Source organism: Dromaius novaehollandiae, unplaced genomic scaffold (assembly GCF_036370855.1).
Source record: "Dromaius novaehollandiae isolate bDroNov1 unplaced genomic scaffold, bDroNov1.hap1 HAP1_SCAFFOLD_31, whole genome shotgun sequence".
Classification (NCBI taxonomy): domain Eukaryota; kingdom Metazoa; phylum Chordata; class Aves; order Casuariiformes; family Dromaiidae; genus Dromaius; species Dromaius novaehollandiae.
This window is the reverse complement of record NW_026991289.1, coordinates 3,572,587-3,587,635: the sequence shown is the minus strand read 5'-3', so window position 1 is coordinate 3,587,635 and position 15,049 is coordinate 3,572,587. Positions and strand designations below refer to the sequence as shown.

The following is a 15,049-nucleotide window of genomic DNA, read 5'->3' as shown; positions in this document are numbered from 1 at the left end:
GGTCTTCCGGAGGTGTCTGCTGCAACCTCCTGCTGCAAGTGGAGGCAAGCAGAGGAGGTTTCGCAGGGCCTGTCAGGGTCGAGCTCTGACCGTCTCTGGCGATGGATTCCCGCACAGCCCTGGCACCCTGCTCCAGTGTTGCACCACCATTCGGCTTCCAAGGCCATTTGCAGTCTCTGAGGGGAATTTTCCCTGCCGCAAGCTGTGCCGTTGCCCCTCGTCCTGTCCCCAGGCCCCTCAGGACGTCTCTGGCTCCATGCTCTCTGCACGCTGCCCAGAGGCAGCAGTGAGATCCCCCTGCGCCTTCTCTTCCGCCGGCTGCACAAAGCCAGCACCCTTGGCCTCTGATCCTGTGTGCTGTGCTGCAGCTGCCAGGCAGCTTGGGGGCCTGCGCTGGGCTTGCTGCAGTGTGGCCCCGTCTGCGTGGGGCAGGGGGCTGGGGATATGGTGCAGTGGGGAGGGGCCCTGGGATATGGGTGCAATAGGGCAGGGCCTGGGGATGTGGGTGTAATGGGGCAGAGGGCTGGGGATATGGGTGCAATGGGGCAGGGGGCTGGGGACATGGGTGCAATGGGGCAGGGGGCTGCGGAGGTGGGTGCAGTTGGGCAGGGGCCTGGGGACATGGGTGCAATGGGGCAGGGGGCTGGGCATATGGGTGCAATGGGGCGGGGAGGCTTGGGATATGGGTGCAATGGGGCAGGGGCCTGGGGACATGGGTGCAATGGGGCGGGGGGCTGGGGAGGTAGGTGCAATTGAGCAGGGGCCTGGGGACATGGGTGCAATGGGGCAGGGGGCTGGGCATATGGGTGCAATGGGGCGGGGAGGCTTGGGATATGGGTGAAATGGGGCAGGGGCCTGGGGTTGTGGGCGCAATGGGGCAGGGGGCTGGGACCATGGGTGCAATGGGGTGGGGGGCCTGGGTTCATGGGTGGTGGTGGGTGCTGATGGGTGGCCACCTGGGCCCATGGGTGACAACACGGGTGCAATGGGGCTGGACACCTGGGTCCATGGGTGGCGGACGGTGCTGATGGGGTTGGACAGCTGGCTCCATGGATGGGTGTGGGTGCTGATGGGACTGGATGCCTGGCTCCAGGGGCGCAACGGGGCTGGACGCCTGGGTCCCCGGGCAGCTCCTCACCCATGGGTGCCACCTTGGGCAGGTTTCCACATCTTCCAGTAGATGTACGGGTGCAGGGAGTGGGCCGGGGGCCACCTACCAGCACTCGGCCTTCGATGGGCGCCACTCCCTGAGCTCCCGCTGCTGGCCCCGTGTCCCCATCACCATGTCCCCGTGGTCTCCTGTCCCTATCCCTGCCCCCGTCCCTGCATCCTCGGGTCCCCATCTCCACCGCTGGGTCCCCGTCCCTTGGCCGAGCCAAACTCCATCCCCGGAGCTGACCCCCGTCCCCACCGTGTCCCCCCGTCCCTGTGACAGAGCCAACTCCATCAGCATCCCCACGGCATCCCCGTCCCCACGGTGTCCCCATCCCCACAGCATCCCCATTCGCCTGCCGTCCTCGTCCTCACCACGTCCCCATCCCCGTGGTGTCCCCGTCCCCCTGCCCCTGCGACAGAGCCAACTCCATCTCCAGCCCCACGGCGTCCCCGTCCCCACAGTGTCCCTGTCCCCACGACGTCCCCCTGCCCATGACAGAGCCAACTCCATCTCCAGCCCCATGGCATCCCCATCCCCACGGTGTCCCTGTCCCCACCACGTCCCCCTGCCCCTGTGACAGAGCCAACTCCATCTCCAGCCCCATGGCATCCCCATCCCCACGGTGTCCCTGTCCCCACCACGTCCCCTGCCCCTGTGACAGAGCCAACTCCATCCCATCCCAATGGTGTCCCCGTCCACACATCGTCCCCAACCCCACATCATCCCCATCCCCACAGTGTCCCCCTGCCCCTGTGACAGAGCCAACCCCATCTCCATCCCCACATCGTCTCCATCCCCATGGCATCCCATCCCCACATCGTCCCCACTTCCACATCATCCCCATCCCCACATCATCCCCATCCCCCCAGTGTCCCCGACCCCACATCATCTCCATCCCCACATCGTCCTCGTCCTCCCACATGGCCTCCGCGCTCCCGCCCACCACGCGCTCCGCAGAGATCTGCCCAGCGCCCGGTGGCGTCACCACTGCCGCGCCGCGCCATTGGCGGGCGGCCGCCGGCGGGGCCAATGGCTGCGTGACAAGGTGGGGCGGGAGCCGCAGCTCGGCCCTGCGCAGCGCCCTCTGCGCGCGCCCTCGCTGTCGCTTCTCCCAACCTGCCGCGCCGGGATCTGCCCAGCGCCTGGTGACGCCTGGGTCGACGCGAGCCGCTATTGGCGGGTGGGACAGAGCGCAGCCAATGGCGGTGTGCCGCAGCGGAGCCAATGGTGGTGCGAGGGCGTGGCCCCTGTGGGCTTCGGCGCTGCGTGAGGGCGACGGCGATGGCAGCGAGGAGGCGGTAGCGGGGCGGGTGATGGGGCCGGGGCTGCTGCTGCTGCTGCTGCTGGGGGGCGGTGGGGCGGTGGGGAGTGGTGAGTGCGGGCGGGGACCCCAGCCCCCCTCTGCCCTCCCCCGCCGCCGGGCTCCCCGTCAGCGGCCCCACGGACCGGCCTGCAACCGCCCCCGGGAGGTGCTGCCCCCCCGACCTGCCCCCCGGGACGTGCTACCCCCCTGGACCCCCCCGGGATGTGCTGCCCCCCCAGAGCCCCCCAACCTTCCCCGCCCGGGCTGTGCTGCCCCCCCGACCTGAACCCTGGGACATGCTGCCCCCCCGACCCGCCCGTCTTGTCCCCCCGGGACATCTTGATCCCCCGGATGCCCCCCAATGTGCCCCCCCGGCCCCTCACTGCATCCCGTGTCCCCGCAGGCCCCCACTCCCTGCGCTACTTCACCACCACCGTGACGGAGCCCAGCCCGGGGCTGCCTGCCTTCATCTCTGTGGGCTACGTGGACGGAGAGCTCATCGATCGCTACGACAGCGAGATGCAGAGAGCGGTGCCAGGCGCGGCCTGGATGGAGCAGGAGGGTCAGGACCACTGGGACGAGGAGACCCGGATCAATCAGGACTGTCAGGAGACTTTCCGTGTGTACCTGGACACGCTGCAGGAGTGCTACAACCAGAGTGGGGGTGAGCATGGGCCGGGGCTCCAGGGGCCGGGCCGGGGCTCCCGGCAGCAGCCGCTCGCCATCAGCGCTGGGGGCTGCGGGGGCTGGGGTACCCCGGCCCTGCACTGGGTGCCGGGTCCGAGCCCCTCTGGTGCCCCTGAGCCCCCGTCTCCCTGCTTGTGTCTCAGGGTATCACACAGTGCAGCGCACGTACGGCTGTGACCTCCTGGAGGATGGCGGGACCCGGGGGTTTATGCAGCTTGGCTACGACGGGAAGGACTTCATCGCCTTTGACAAGGACACGCTGACATTCGTCACGGCGGATGCTGCTGCGCTAATCACGAAGAGGAAGTGGGAGGCTGAGAATGAGCCTGAGCGCTGGAAGCACTACCTGGAGAACAGCTGCATCGAGGGGCTGCGGAGATACGTGGAATACGGGAGGGCCGCACTGAAGAGGAGAGGTGAGGGCGAGGCAGGACCCCCCGGACACGGGGACGGGCCCCGGGCTCGGCGCTGGGCCCAGGCGCCCGAGGGCGCTGCTGGCGGCGCGGTGCGGCGTGTGCATCCGGGCCTGGGCGCGAGCTGCCTGACCTCCCTCCCTCGCGCCGTCTCCCCAGAGCGCCCCACGGTGAGAGTGTCGGCCAAGGAGAGCCACGGCTTTGTGACCCTGTCGTGCCGGGCTCACAGCTTCTACCCGCGGCCCATCAGGATCAGCTGGCTGAAAAAGGGCCGCGTCCAAGCCCAGGAGACCAAGCGGGACAGTGTCACGCCCAACAGTGATGGCACCTCCCCGCCTGGGCCAGCTTTGAGGCCCTCCCCACAGAGAAGCACGAGTACCAGTGCCGTGTGGAGCACGCCAGCCTGCTGGAGCCCGGCCTCTTCTCCTGGGGTGAGCGCAGACGGCCGGAGCTCGTGGAGCGCCCGCTGGGGGCAGCTCCCGGCCCCTGCTCCCGGCCCCACTCTCTTCCAGAGCCACCGAGCTCCCTGCTGCCCGTTGTCCTTGGGGCGGTCGTCGCTGTGGTTGTCGTCATCGCGGTGATCACCAGCTTTGTGGTCTGGAAGAGCAGATGGGGTAAAGCGCCAGGGCTGGGGAGGCGGGGGGAGGGAGGCCGGGAGGAGAAGGGGCCCGAGCTGGCGCCCCGGGACCGGAGCAGAGCCGGGCTGCGAGGGGCCGCGTGGCCTGATGCCTCTTTCTTCCCGCAGGGAGGAAGGAGCAGGGGTACGCGATCGCCAAAGGTGAGTGCCGGGGCCGCTCCGTCCCAGGCCGCGCCTGGCAGTGGGGCAGCATTTGCTCTCTGGTTTCTGGCGGCCGCGGGGCTGGTGCGTCCCGTCCCCCGCCTGTCCCCATCTCCTCTCTTCCATGCCCCGCAGCTTTTCCCCGGCTGCAGGGCAGGGAAAGGGTTGGCGTCCCGCCGCTGGTGGCTGAGGCGCCCGGGTGCTGCCCTCTGCTCCTGGCGCCTGTGAGGCGGCTCCAGGGCCGGGTCCCGGCCCAGTGGGCTCTGCCCTGGCCCGGCTTTGCCCGCGGCTGGTGCGGGGCCCGCAGTGCCACTGGCACGGGGCCGGGACTCACTGCCGCTCTTCTCTCACAGGCCACGACGGGGCATCCAGCAGCTCCAGAATGGGTCAGAGCTGGTGCTGGGAGCGGGGCGGGGGGGCCCAGCCCGGCAAGATACCAGGCTGGCACCCGCTGCGGGGCTGCCGGCCAGCCGGGCGCTGCGGCTGGGTCCTCGGGGGCTTCTGCCTGCTCCCCTGGCTCTGGGAGGGGGGATTTAGCCCCGCAGTGCAGCTCCCATGGGGGACGGCGATGTGGGGCTGGGACCTGCAGGACAGGGAGCGCACGGGGGTGCGGGGGTACCCCCCGCCCCCCACACCTCTGCCTTTATTGATTTTTTCCTCTCTTGTCTTTGCAGGAAGCAATGCCGCCTTTTAAGCGCTCCGTCCTGGTAAGCGAGGGGCCGCAGCCGGACCCGGCAGCACAGGCAGCGGGGCCCAGCCCGCCCGAGCGCCTGCCGTCTCCTCGCTGCAGCTCCTGGGACGCCGCCAAGTCTCCTCGGCTCCCACAGCCCGGGAGCAGCAGCACCCGACGCCCCGCTCGAGGCTAAACCCGCCCCGTTTGGGTGCTCGGGCGCTGCGGGGTGCAGGTGGGCACCCGGGGGCAGGTCGGGGGGGCTCAGGATTTTGTCTCACCGCGCCTTGGATCTGCTCCCTGGCTCCAACATGCTGCAAAAAGCTGTGAAGGTGGCAGGAAGCCCCCAGAGAAGAGGAGCACTCGGAGCCTGCTCCTGCCGTGGTCCCAGCTCTGAGCTGGGGTAAAACTCACTGGTTTTATCGGTGTGCAAGGCAGGGTTTCCATCTGCCAGTTGCCTGGGAAATAGAGAATTTGCTGGATTTTTTCAGCACTTGTCCTGGTGGCTCTCTTCGAACAAGAACGCTGTTTTTGCAGTGGCTCTCTGAACAAGAACGCTGTTTTTGCAGTGGCTCTCTGAACAAGAACCCTGTTTTTGCAGTGGCTCTCTTCGAAGAAGAACGCTGTTTCTGCGGTAGGCCTCTGAACAAGAACGCTGTTTTTTTGGTGCGTCTCATAGCACAGGAACGTTGTTTTTAGGTGTGTCTGTTACGACAACAGTGCTGTTTTCTGCCTGTACTGTTATGGAAATTAGGCTTGTCGGCCACCATAACAGGGCCCGACCCTAGGTTCCCCCAAGTAAAGTTCAGAGCCAAATCAAAGCAAATTAAATAATTAAATTTTAATGATGCGCATGCAGTAATTACAGCTCGAGCTGGGTGCCTCCGAAGAGGGACCCCAACAAATAAAAATCCTGGGCAATTATAGTTTTTTCAACTTAAATTTCCCACCCCTCACGCAGTAGTTAGACCAATAGTAATTTTTAGGTCTGGGGTCTCCTGCTCCTCATTGGATCTCATTGTTGTTCCTAGGCAGGCTCTTTTTCTTCCTTATCTTTACTGTTGTGGTTTCTGCCGACGGTTGTACCTTCGTTTCTTGCTGGGTCTTACTGTTGTCTCTCAAGGTCCAGAGGAGGAGGAGGAGGTGATTCTAAATCATAACAATGAACACTGCCCCAGCAGTGAGCTAAGGCTTTGCCCCTCAAGGTCCTAATGCCCTGAACTGGTCTTATTTCAAAGCCTTGACACCCTCCCTTTGGGAGTGTGAGACGCAGGAATGCAGACTGCTTGTAACTCCCTTATCTTCCCAGCTGGAACCAGCTCTGAGGCCCTTTTCTTACTGGACTAAGTAAAAGTTCATTATTTTCTCTAAGTGCAGCCTAAGGCTTCAGCAAATTTAGCTCCTCATGCTAAGCAAGTTTTAGAGAAGTTGTGCTAAGCGGCTACCTCTAGACAGTTTCAGTTTGCTCTTCTTTAACACAAGTGGCAGTGTCCCTCCTGAGGTGCCAAGAATCCCAGTCCCTGAGCCATGGGGCTGGATACGACCTCCTTGGATTATTCATGACATGGGCTCATGACACACACCCCAGAGTCAAATACATTTCTGTGGGAGAATGGGAGGAAGAAAGTAGAAATGAATCAAAGGAGGGGGAATACAGGCAAGGAGGCCCACCGGTAAACATCTCCAAATACAGATGGATTTTGCCCCCACTCTGGCAAGGGCGTTCTTCCACAACCAGCAGCACCTGGGGGACGGAGGGTCTTTTCCTGATAGCCCTCATGGTGTGCAGGGCATCAGGATTTGAGACAGCCCTTCCAGCCAAGGGGCAATTTCTGGGGATCCATGGGATCTCTTCTTGCTTTCTCCACAGGTCTCATTACTGATTACTTGCAGAAGAGATGGCTTTGGAGGGATCCCAGGGCAGCCTTCCAATGGCTACAAGGAAGTCATCAAGAAGATGGTGCCAGGCTCTTCACCAGGGTGCATGGGGGGAGGACAAGAGACAATGGGCATAAGTTGAGAGAAGAGACATTCGTGCAGGACATAAGGAAAAGGTTTCCACTGCAAGGATGGTCAAACATTGGAAATGGTTGCCCAGAGAGGTGGTGCGGTCTCCTCCCCTGGAGGTTTCCAAGACCAGACTGGATGAAGGCCGAAGCAACCTGGTGTGACCCCAGAGCTGACCCTGCTGTGAGCAAGGAGACTGGGCTAGAAACCTCCTGAGGTCCCTTCCACCCTGAAGGAGTCCGTGATTCATCCCACTCTCGATCTTCTCTTGTTGATGTCAGGGAAAGGAGGCAGGTTCCCTGTGACGGTGGAAGTAGGCCAGCTTTCTTGTGCTCCTCCAGGCAGAATTGTTCAGATGCAGGGCTTCTTGGCAGGAATCCCCAAGACAGCCATGACCAATGCTTTGCTTCACTTTTAATTTCCTTGTTTTTTTCTTTTCCCCCTTCTAAGTGTGTCTCTTTTACCATCCTAATCCCTTCCCCTACAGTCAGCCCACTCCTGATTACCCTTAACTCTTTGGTGCTGGGGATTTCTTGTTTTTTATTTTGGTGTGTGGGGGGTGTTTTTTTGTTTTGACACAGAGGAGCTTTTGTCCAGAAGGATCTTGAGAAACTCGGGTGATTCGGACAACAGATACCCTATGAAGATTTACAAGAGAAGTGTCGAGTCCTGTGCCTAGGCAGGAATGACCCCGTCCATGAGTAGAGGTTGAGGGACCTGGGCTTCTTTAGCCTGCTGACGTGGAGGCAAAGGGCAGTAGAGTAGGAGCCTGTGACTGTTTGAAGGGTGGTTTCAGAGATGATGGAGCTTTTCTTGGTAGTGGGAAACAGCATAAGAAGGGGAAAGAGCCACAAACAGCAGCTTGTGAGGTTTAGATGTGCCATTAAGAAAAGAAAATGTGACTCGTAGGGCAGTGCTGTGGTGCAACAGGACACCCAGAGGGAGTCTGAGTTCAGCCCCTGGCTTTGTGTTTTAAGGAAAAGCAAGTGAGGACAGGAAGACATCAGGAGAGGTCGGGAGATCCCGGGGTGAGAACAAGGTGGGGAAGCAGGCTGGGTGTCTACATTCTGCAAGGAAACAGACACAGGCATGGGAAAGCATAGGACAGCCTGAGGTGAAGATGGCCAAAGGCACTGCCAGGGTTGAAAGCTTCTAACAGAACTAGGTCTTTGTCCTCTTGGCGATAGCTGGGTGCCTCTGCCACTGAGGCCCACAAGATGTCATTCCTTAAAGCACTGTGGCCTTGCTGCCTCATTGTCCCTTGCAAGCACAGGAGGTGCCGTATCATGGTCCTGCACTCAGCATTGCGCACCCCCACCTGCACACTGCCCCCAGGAAGAGCCCTGAGCAATGCATGATGGAAAGGATCACCCTACCCAGGGGCTGGGTGTCAGTGCCTGGCTGCTCTGCTTGATAACACACATCCAGGTTGACTTGGCCTCAGAGCCACCTGCACGTTGCCTTTGCCTACCTGCAATCAGGGCCTCCAACTTTGTGCTCTAATCAGCCCCTGGGGAGACTTTGTTGTTAATGACCCTCAGTGGCACCTGTTAACGCTCCAAGAAACTTGGAATTTTCTTCTGTATTTAACTTCTTGAGAGGTTTGTTCCATCTCCTCTCAGCATCTGAGGTTTGCAGGCTGAGCACCAAATACAGCTGAGGGGTCATTAAAAAGCAAAAACACCTAAGGAACCATGCATCTTTCCATAATTTTCCTCATTTTGTCAATTCTTGTGTGGCTAATTGCGAAACTTTCAGGAGAGTATTGAAATTAGGCAGATTTCAATGAACACCTGAAAAAGACAGATGTCTGCTTCTGAAGCTTTCTTTATTCTCCAGTTTTCAGAATAAGCAATACCCACATTCTCCAATTCACACTGACCCACTGGGTCTCCAGATGAAGTCTGGACATGTAGGACAAGCAGTATTTTTGATAGGAGACATGTATGGACAACCTTCTCTCCCAGCTCCCCAGCCCTGCCATTTCTCTCATCAGCCACTGGGGACTTAGATCACTCTGGTTAAAATCTAACCTTTTTCCACTCAAGGCTGTAGCTGAATGCTACAGCTCCTGTGCACCAGTTCCCATCTGCTTTCCTTAGAAAACTAGCTGCAAGCAGACACAGAAGGATTTGTCTTAATTGCAATCAAACGAAAATAAACATTATCCAGTTTCATAAGAAATAAAATACAGTCCTCAACTTTACGTCAACTCCACGTTGCCTGTAGTGAGGTCTAGAGTCTACAAGGAAATGTTCTTGACAAATAGATAGGAAAGGCTGGATAGACACACAGTGAAGGAGTTTAAGAGACAATGAGTCTGCTGAAAGATGAGGCAAGCTTCAGACTCCCAGAAGCTCAGAGCAGCAACTGGAGAGCTGAGAGCTATCTGAATGATAAAGAGCAAGGGGAGGAGGAAAATTGGGAAACTATGGAAAGTGCATATGTGCAGATTGTCTGATGCAAAGATGCCTTTAGAAATGATCAGTTTAATCAGGATTTGTGGAAATATGTGAAAGGTTGTTATGGAAATTAGGCTTGTTGGCCACCATAACAGGGCCCGACCCTAGGTTCCCACAGAAAAGTTCAGAGCCAAATCAATGCAAATTAAATAATTAAATTTTAATGATGTGCATGCAGTAATTACAGCTCGAGCGGGGGCCTCCGAAGAGGGACCCCGAGCAAAGAAATCCCTGGGCAATTATACTCTCCAATCTGAGCTCTCCACCCCTCACGCGGTAGTTCGGACCAATAGTAATATTTAGGTCTGGGGTCTCCTGCTCCTTATTGGGTCTCATCACTGTCCCTAGGCAGGCTGTTTATCTTTACTGTTGCGGTTTCTGCTGACAGATGTGTCTTGATTCCTCGGGTCCCGCCCTTGTCTCTCAAGGCCCTGACAGAGAGTTGTTGTTCCAGCAATTAGCACTGCCCCAGCAGTGACAGTAGGTGTTATCTCTCAAGGTCCAGACAAAGGGAATATAATCCAGACCCCGAGATAGTCCAGACTCCCCCTCCAATCAACACTGTTTCAGCGGCGAGAGGAGGCCCTGCTCCCCAGGGTCCCAGCGCCCAAGCAGGCCTCACTTCAAAGCCTTGACATCCTCCCTTTTGACAGGAATGCAAACTGCTTGCAACTCCCTTATCATTCCAGTTTGAACCAGCTCTCAGGCCCTTTTTACCTAGTTCAGTAAGAAAGTTCATTATTTTATCTAAGTGCGGCCTAGGGCTTCAACAAATATAGCTACTCATGCTAAGCAAGTTTTATATAAGTTGTGCTATGCAGCTACCTCTAGACAGTTTCAGCTCAATATTCTTTAACAAGGTTACTGAGATTATACCCACGGCATAAGACAGAGCAGTGGAAACATGAGTTAGCAGGCAGATCCACATTTCTTCTCCTGAGATTCATACCCTTCCTCAAAATTTCCAGTATCTCATCATGGGAGAGTGTCCCTCATGTCTCTGAGGGTCCTGCCTGGGCCTGGCAGCTCTCACAGGGGACCTGCGGGAGACCGGAGCCCCTCGGAGTTGCAGATGGAGGCTGGGCAGAGGGCACCAGGGCACCTGCAATGGCACCATATGTCCAGGACCCTGGGACTGCATCCCACCCCAGCCCTGAAAATCACTTCTCCTTTCCAAAAAAAAAAAAAAAAAAAAACAAAGGAAAAGAAAAAGAATCTCCCCAAAAGACCAGTGTATCAAAAAAGAACCGAACAAAAAAAGGGCAATAAGAACACAAAGAAGTTTAAAAAGTTGAAAAGTGTAGCAAAACTTTTTTTTTCCATTTTTGATAATTTATTTCTTTCTTCTGGCCATATTTGAGCACTACAGTAATTACTCTATGTGAGTTTACATGTTTATATATATGTATATTTTATTCTTCATGATATACTTCCTGGCAACACTGAATGGAGAAACTTTCTTCTGAGAACTACTGCATTCAAATTGGCATTTTTCCACTCTCTTCTTCTGCCTCTCTGTCCTCTCTTCCTCTGCCTAGTCTGTCTTTACAGAGCCCTCATGGCCCCTCTGCCCTCCAGGGAAGTCTCCTGTGGGATCCTGCCAAGCAGGATTCAAGCTGAAGTCAGCTCTCCTTCAGTCCTCGGTTGTGATTCTGCTTCTTGTCTTACTTCTCCACCATCTCATGATCATTGCAGCCATGGCTGCCCTCAACCTTTACGTCTCCATCTGCTTCTGCTTTGCTTGTGACTGACAGAGTCCAGCTGTTGTTTGCTCACTGATTGCCTGTGCCAAGAAATTGTTCTCAGCACTCTCCAGGAATCTCCTCTCCACAAGTGAGCTAAGACTCAGGCTGTGCCCGAGGTGATCGGGCAGGAGCTTCAGAACCTGCAGGCCTCAACCAGCTCAGTGACACATTGGAAAATGTGCCCAGCTGAGTTGGACACCTGAACTGTCAGGTCAGAAATGACTCCCTTAGAGCAGAGGGGAGCACATGGAAAGGTGAGGAACTTAATTCTGAGGGGGCTTGCAAGTTATCTGCACAAAACAACTTCAGCTTTGCAAGCTGAGTCTCAGCTATGACCCATGAAGTATTTCCTGCTGACTTGAAGGCAAGTGCTTGAGCATCACGACTCACTGTAGCCATTGCACTTCTGGGAGAAGTGTTTTTAAAGGCCAATTGTTTTCTGAAGAAATACTTTGTCAGTGGAAGATTTCCTTATTTTGCGCATTTTAAAAGCTAATGACTGTGGCACTGCCACTTGAAAGGGTGCCTCTGAGCACTCCACTGTGGCAAGACCATTTCCTTGTTAACTGTGGGGGTGAAAAAAGTCCCACATGACCTAAACTGCTCTCTGCAGTCTCCTGCTGGATGTCAGCCCCTGAATGTCTGGTGTCAGAGCCCAGGGCAGTGCGCAGGGTGCAGGGAGCAGCAGAGAGCCCTGAACCACCAAGGCCTTCTGCAGGAAGAGCTCAAGACCCTCTCTCCCAGCTATATTTCACTGGATTGAAGGGGGATTAATCGGATCGTGAAGTAATGGCTAATTGGGGGATACTACTGCATTATTAGCAAAGAGTTTCTAGGGTCCTGCCACATGAGAAGAAAGGAGTGTCTGCACCAATTAGGTATATGGGCAGTATGCCCCTGTAGCCTTTGCTAATAGGAGAGAGAGGCAACTACTGTGCCTCTAGCCTAAAAACACTTGTGGTTGGACAGATCCCAGAAGTGTTAACTTCAAGAATCTCCAAAAACAAAGCCTTTCAGAAAGGTGACCACTCCAAATACTCTAAGCTGCATATTTCTATGTATTTCAGTCTGTGTGGAATATCTGGCTGGAGATCCTGGCAAGAGCAGAGGAAACTCAAGGCCTGAACCTCAGTGCACAGAAGGCAGCAGGCTGCCAGCACCCCTGACCCACACCACCAGGGCAGCCTGGGCCCTGCGATCCAACTCACCTCCTCACTTCACCCCACTCGCCAGCTCCCCAGCCTGGCAGCACTCCCCGCACAGCACTGCTCTCTCCAGGAACATCTTCCCGTGCCAAGCAGCAAAACACTGAGGTCACCACTCGTCCCCACCGCAGGGGACCTGGCCAGTATGACACCCCATATCCCCTGCCCCTCACCTCACAGAGGGTGGCCAGCCAACACGTGCCACTGCATCACAGACACGCAGGACATAGCACCACACATGGCAGCAGCCAGGGCACCCTCAAAGGGCCCAGAAGACACAAAGGCCAACTTTCCAGCCCTTCCATTCCCTTCTAGTCCTCCAAAGCCTTGCAACAGGCACTTCCTCTGAACAGCCACTCACAGCCTCGGTCCTCCTCAGCTTCCCCATTGAAGAAACAAAGCACAGAGATGCCGTTCAGACCTTGAAGGGAAATTTCACAACCCCTGGTGTTTTGATGTGGCAGAATTTCTACAGCACACGGACACTGGAAATCAGAGATTACCGACTTCAGTGCTCACACCAGTGCTAGATTCATTTAGCGGCCTAAAAAATTGAGCTGAACTCTTTGGACACTGGAAGCAGGTTGTAAGCCTCCAGTTAGCAAGAAGTACAAAGTTAAACTCCATATCTACGTTTACTAGAGAACATGATCCTCATTTTAAATGTAGCACTACTAACTCATGATGACGGAGTGGAATAACATTTGTGTCAGATGATAGTGTGGGACATTATCATCTACTTCTGCTTCATTTATTAGTTGCATTTCTATTCTGCTGTAGAGCTCTGCCGGCATCAATCCCTCCTCTGGGCACACACAGCAAACCCAGAAGTGACCTCACCAATGACAACCAAGCCATATGCCTTCTCCTGGCCTATCAGCTGCTCAGATGGAAGTGACCTCACAAGCGCGTACCCCCAGCATGTGCCTGCTGCTGGCCTATGGGCTTCCAAGTCAGAAGGCACCTCAAGGTAACTTCCCCAGCCATTTGCTAATGCTGGCCTATGAGGTACTCTGACAAAAGAGACCTCCCAATCAACGGCCATCTGCCTGCTGCTGGCCTATCAGGGACTCAGAAGGAGATGACCTCACAGTCAACTTCACAGCCATGTGTCTGTAGCTGGTTTATAAACCTCTGGGACAGAAATACTCTCATGACAACTTCCCCAGCCATGACACAAATGCTGTCCTATCAGCTGCTCTGGCAGAAGCGAGCTCCAAAGCCCATGTCCCAGGCATGGATCTGCTGCCACCCCATCAACTGCTCAGCCAGAAGTGATGTCACAAGCACCTTTCCAGCCACAGCTCTGCTGCTATCCAATCAGTTCATCACTCAGAAGTGATTACCTCACAATCAACATCCAAGCCTTGCTCCTGAGCTGGCCTACCAGGTACTCAGGCAGAAGTGACCTCATCATCAACAGCTGAGCCACGTGCCTCCTGCTGGCCTGGCAGCTACTGACCAAGAGGTGATTTGACACTGGTTATCTCCTGGCTCGGCTCTCACAGACAGCCGTGATCTCCCTGCTCACAGCCCGGCCACACGGCTATTGCTGCCTGCAGCTGCCCCTGCCTCCCCCAAGGCTCAGCCAGCTCCTGAGCAGCCGCCCGGACTCACCCCGGGGCCTCACAACAATCACAGTGCAGCAAAACACCCATTACACACCAGTTACTGCCCCAAGAGAACATCAGCTTCTGCCTAGGTAGCACCTACACCTGGCCCGTGAAACTTAGCAATTGCAGAAAGGCCTGCAAGTAATTCTGGGCAACATCTCCTAACAGGAGGATTGCATGGGAGCAGCGACCATGCAGCTGGAGACAGCAGGGCCTCATGGCCCAGGCAGAGGCAGAAGCCTTCCCACAACTCCCAAGTCTGGTTCCTGCCCCAGTGCTGAACACACCCAGCACATCCTCCACACCCCCAGGACAACAAGCACTCTCCTGCTTGGGGCCCTGACACTCTGAGACACGGGGAAGGACTGCGGCCAGGGCATCTCAGCGGGTGGAACCAGCAGAGCCGGGATTCAGCAGCTCTGCAGCCCCACCTGGGAGCAGGGCTAATGGCACCGGCCAGGGCAGCACTGGCCGCCCAGCAGCTGCCAAGGCCCTGCAGGAGCCCAGCAGCTCCCAGCACAGAGCTGCTCTGCAAACACCCTCCCGGCTGCTGCCAGGGCCGCAGGGCTGCGGCCCAGCAAGAGGCACGGAGCAGCCGCAGCGGCTGGGGCCCGGCGGGACCCGCGGGGACAGCCTCTCTGCGAGCCCTGGGAAACGCACTGTTCAGGACAGAAGGGAGCCTGGGGCAGGGCCCTGGCGAGGCCCCCAGCAGCCTGCTGCACTCCCATTGGCTGACGGAGCCATCAGTCTAGCCCAGCCCCCCTTCGTCCCCTTGCCGGCCAATGGGAGGGCATCACTGGGGGCGATGCCATGGCAATGCTGTGGCCCTGTGTGACCTTGTGGGCAGCCCCTGCCCTCCCTTCCCCTGCCCCTCCCTCTGCCCTCGCCGTGGGGCACCATGTTTTGGGCTCGGCAGCCCTGAGGCTCAGTAGGGCTGGGCCATGGCCAGGCAGGGGCTGCTCTATGTGGGGCTGGGCTGGGCCCCAGCACATCTCTCCGCAGGGTTGAGG

The 15,049-nt window shown here is 57.3% G+C and overlaps 1 pseudogene; it reads left to right on the top strand.

The window, feature by feature from the left end:
- Window positions 1–2,355: 2,355 nt before the first annotated feature.
- Window positions 2,356–5,031, top strand: LOC135325555 (class I histocompatibility antigen, F10 alpha chain-like; annotated as a pseudogene).
- The last annotated feature ends 10,018 nt before the right edge of the window (window positions 5,032–15,049 follow it).